A 5183-nucleotide genomic window follows, 5' to 3' on the forward strand; every position below is an offset into this window, starting at 1 on the left:
CCATAAATCCATCCATAAAAATAATAATATTGAAATAATTCAATAAAAAAAGAAAAAGGTAATTAAAAAAGTAAAAAATAAGAAAATAATTATAAAAAACAAACAATAATAAGATAAAAACTATAAAAAAAAGTAAATGATAAAAAAGTAAAATTAAAAAGATAAATAAAAAAATCTAAAAAAAATTAAATTGATGTATTATTACATGAGAGCATATCTGCGATCTAAAGATCTCCTACCACTGCCATCTAACAAGGAAAGGAAGTACCCCTGATGTCAATGGATCAACCAGAAGACAACTGGATATAAGGTATGTATACAGGAGTTTTAAAAAAAATAGGTGCGGGGTCAGGAAGGGGGTGTGTAGACTAAAGCCCCGTTCACATTGAGCGATTTATCGCGCGGTAATTCCCACGATATTGCGGCAAATTACCGCGCGATATCGCGCTCCAATGCATTTCAATGGGGCAAAGGGTCCTGCTGTCGCGGGTCGTGTGTCGCTACAGCAGGACCCTTTTTGGAGCGGATTTAGCCGCGATTCAAGCTTGCTTAATGCAAGCATGAACGCGATATCGCGCGGCAAATCTCGCGATGTCGCGCAATATGCAAATCGCGCGACAAATGCAACGGGGCCTAAGAGGCAGGGTTCTGGAGGCTGCAGATGGGCATTAACCCCTTCGTGACTGACGACGTACAGTGTACGTCGCCAGCATCGGGGCTGTTTAAACAGACTCCCGGCGACTTTTGCCGCCGGGACTCTGTTTAAACAGACAGTGGATTCTCAGAGCACTATGGGTTAGTGATGAGTCACTCCTTGTGTATGTAAATATCAGCTTGAGATATTGCAAGCATTTTACACCACAGAAGCAAAGGAGTCAGAGGAAGGTATAAAAATTAGCCTAAGGGCTTGTTCACACCAAATGCGGACCAGATCTGCATGAGTTTCTGCACATGCAGTGCAGTGTGTTTTGCCGAATTCTTGACGCGTTCTGGGTCCTTTTTTTTAATAATTTTTTTTTGTAGGCAAAAATGGGCTTTCAGTACGTTCCACGGCATTTGAATGCATTTTTTATGTGTTTGCATGCGTTTTGGTGAGTTCCAGAGCAGAGAAAATAGGGCATGCTGCAGTTTTTTCATATGCTCTGGAACTGAACACTTACCAAAATACCATTGGAATACATTGGATGCATTTTTGATGTGTTCTGTAACTGCTCTGCTCTGCATCTGCTCCGCAATTGGTGTGAACAAGCCCTAAAGCTCCATCTTCTTGATGGATAGAATAGAAGACTACAAATGATTCATATGCAATAATTCATTTTAACCAGACATTTTCTTTTTTAAACATACCATTTTTTTTTGTCCTGGCCATAGTAAATAATTCAATAAAAATATATACAAAACATTATCATTTGCATTTAAAGTACAACTTCTACTGTTGGCTTCCATGAGAAAATGCTAGTTTACTGTCTGCGCTTGGCCTCAGTACTTCTGAGTCACTCCTTTGGCACAGTCATGCAACAACTAAAGGTGGGAGAAAAGTCAGATTTTTTAAAATCTCTATACTTGTTCCATCCATGGCAGTGATTCAATGTATTGAATCCAAAGCTTCGTCACGACAGCTAGACAACTAGTATTTTCAGCCTTTATATTCCTTTGTTGTCAACTTTGCTTTAAACTGTCATAACCATAAGCAGTATCAATGTCTAATTGCTTAGCCTGGTAAGGTATGTCCTTGAGCAGTTACAATCAGTCAGTGTGCAATCAGCATTCCTTGCATGTCCTTGCGCAGACAATTTCATGAAGGGTAAATACTTATACTGGATGCTTTGGTATAAAATATTTCAAGCCTGTATTGTTTCCTGAACAAAGTAATTGTTAACGAAAAATTAGAAATGGTTCCTTGGAGATTCATCTTTGCGGCTTGGTCCACAATTCAGCTGTAGCTTATTAACAACTGTTTGTATTTCTCTTTCGGTTATTCTGCAGTTTTATAAGCCCAAATACATTCCACAGTCCATTGAGTCGAGTACCCTTATGTGACATTTACTGTAAATGTATATGCTAATTTTGTCACACTATTTGTTTGGACAGCTCCGTGCAGTAATTATCAGTAATGTTTCCCCAACCAATTTTCTTATCTGCAGCTAAAAACATTTATTTAGTTTCCTTGATGTTGTCCACAATAAATACCCCGCTATTCTCTTTTCATTACTCTTCAGATTAATACCTTGGTGTCAATGGCACGCTGCGAAGGCTGCACATCAAATATGTATTGAAGTAAAAACAGCAATGGGAATTGTGTTGGATGAGAGGAAGCCCAGTGGAAATGGAAAGTAATCTTTGGTTATCCAGTTATGTTTTTATTCTCTGAGGAATTTTAAAGAAGCATAAGAAGTAGCAGCCAACTATGCTTGAAGGGAACCTAAGGTATTGTGGAACGGTGCCAATGTCAAGCATTCGCAAGAGAGAGGCACCGGCCGTTTGTCATTGTCACCAGCAAATCGTATGAAAGCCAAGCCCATTACTCTCCCTGCACAGCCTCATGTTTTTCATATTACTGGGAACAAGATTGTGACATTCAATAGCAAATCCAGTCTAAGAACTGATTTCACTTGTAATAAAACATATTCAGCTGTATTCAGATTCTGGTGCTGGTTAAATATAAGGCATTTGCCTTACATTTGTACCTGTTATCCATAGTAACGAGATACGCTTTTTGTCTGCCACTCTTTTCATTCACCTTGCTGAAAATGTTTAAAATAGAAGACTGAAAAATCCTCAGGAACAGGGAAAAACACAAACCCAGCAAAATGTTTTGTCAAAAGATAACATAAATACATTAGATTCTCTGAAATCACATGCATATTTGTCACTGAGCATTTTATTGTAACCTGCAAGAAAGAGCCAATGCTAGTATAAAGGTTAGGACAAAAAGTGTATTTTGTAGTAATGGCACATTGAAGTGACATTAAACCCACAGATTTTTTTAACATAAAACAATACTGTAATGTGCGCCTTACTGTAATCCATGGTTGTTTGCCTTCTCTTTGCTGCTCTTCCTTTTAAATCCGTATCTCTTCTCATGCTTGGGGAGAGCTTCTGTTTTGCTGCAGACTGCCTTGTCTCTGGAATGGATACATGGTGTCTGTGTGTAGGTTCACAACCTGAGCCAGCACTACAGGAAGAGGCACTCAGCTGCAAAGGAAATTCTCCACCAGCAAGAGAAGAGATAAGGATTTAAAAGGAAGAGCAGCAAAGAGAAGGGAAACAACCATGGATTACAGTAAGGCACACATTACAGCAGTGGCAGAGCTAAGGAACAAAGGGCCCTGGTGCAAGATTTTTTTTTGGCCCCATCCCCCCCAAAAAAACCCACAAACACAGCGCTCTCCTCCCGCAGCGCTCGGCCGGCTGTCACTTTCTCTCCTCCTTGCTGGGACACAGAGACTGAACGGATGATCCGACACTCTCGGCGCTGGGACTGTGCTGGGCCCCCTAGAGGCCCGAGGCCCTGGTGCGTCCGCACCGCCTGCACCGGCGGTAGTTCCGCCACTGCATTACAGTATTGGTTTATGTTAAAAAATCTGAGGGTTTAATGTCACTTTTAAGGCATGCTTTAGGGTAATATGTTATTGTATGTGCGTTGGTGCACTGCAATAATGAATTATTTTGAATGACACAAGTCAACACACTAGTGCTGCAACCTGCTGCATTGCACGGCAACCTTTGCCATGTGTTGCTTTGCCAAAGAAGGATCAGGTGCAGTTTTAGCTGTGTTGGGGCATATTGGTTAATGTTAATAGGCTAATGTGCGAGGAACTGTGCACAAAGGTGCATGCAATAATGGACATGCCAAGTGTTAAACCAAGTCTGCAGCGCTCCTTTTCTCATTGGATCCCCACTTCCTCTGCCCATACAGTCGAGGGAGAGCAGCAGGGACCCGAGGAAAAGCTGGAGCCTGTGCAGCCCCTCTTCTCCCTGCCGAGAAGCGGCTGTGTTGGCCTCCTGGCGCCTCTGTTGCCATGGCACCCTGTGCTCGCCATGGCAACATTGGCGTGGGAGTGCTGCTAGGCCGGCCCTGGCTGCGCCCCTTCTCAGCTGCACCTGAGTCAAATGCCTCACTTGCCTCATGGTAGCTACGGCCCTGTAGCTTCCATCAGCAGGACCTCCAGACTTTATCACTGTGACAGTCTTTCTATACACCATTAGCAGGTTACTGACATTTCATTCCATTTGCTTTAACATCATTATCAGCATATAAAGTGTGGTAACCATATGGCCACATGAGAAACTTGTCTCTCTTTATTTCACCAACCAATGTTTGCACAGTGTAGTTGACATTCTTGTATAGCACAAGGTCAGATCTTGCTTGTGTCTCTCTTTACAGACCCAACTCACATTCCTCATGTAAGGTATGTTGTGTACCTAACATCACTATGGTTAAGTATTGCTGCCAAAGGAAAGAAAACCTTGGCTTAAATGGGTACCTGTGTAGAAGAATGCAGAACATGCATGACACTTTTAAAATTCATTGACGAATATACTTAGAAGCTCACTATGTTTCTTTTAATTCTTTATTTATGTTGAGCATAAGAAGAACATCATACATGTTGTCCATTCAATTTCAATAGTACAAATCATTAGACATGTGCACCTGCAAAAAATTTGTTTAGTTTCGTTTTGTTTAGATTCGGATTTTGCATTATTTAGTTTTTCGGATTCGGGTCCGAAATTTAATTTCGGGATTTGGATGAAATTCGTTAGCGGTAGTCCGGTTGAAATTTTGTTTCGTTTTCGTTCGTTCGTGGCAGCAAAGTGACATTTGAGGGGAAATTTTTTTTTCTGCGGCGAGTTTTTGTCGGGTTTTTTTTTGCGGCGAGTTTTCATCGGGTTCGGATGCTTGTCATGCGGCGGAACTTTTTTAATTGTGGTGGGTCGGCGGGCGTCGTGCATCGTGATTGACGCTGGATTACATCGATGGAGCCATTTTTTTTAAATTAAAGGAATAGTCAACAAGGGGGTACCCCGATGCAAATAAGCCCCCTTGCCTCCACCGGGTCAGGGTTGTGGGGAAGGGGCCCTTGTCCCCATCGGCGTGGGGACACCCTCCTAATGCCGAGGGCACGTGGCCTGGTAAGGCGCAGGGAGGCGGGGCGCTCGATCCCCCCCCCCCCCCCCCCCCC

This window comes from Nanorana parkeri, unplaced genomic scaffold (genome assembly GCF_000935625.1).
Source record: "Nanorana parkeri isolate BGI_ZX_2015 unplaced genomic scaffold, ASM93562v1 scaffold457, whole genome shotgun sequence".
NCBI classification, from domain to species: domain Eukaryota; kingdom Metazoa; phylum Chordata; class Amphibia; order Anura; family Dicroglossidae; genus Nanorana; species Nanorana parkeri.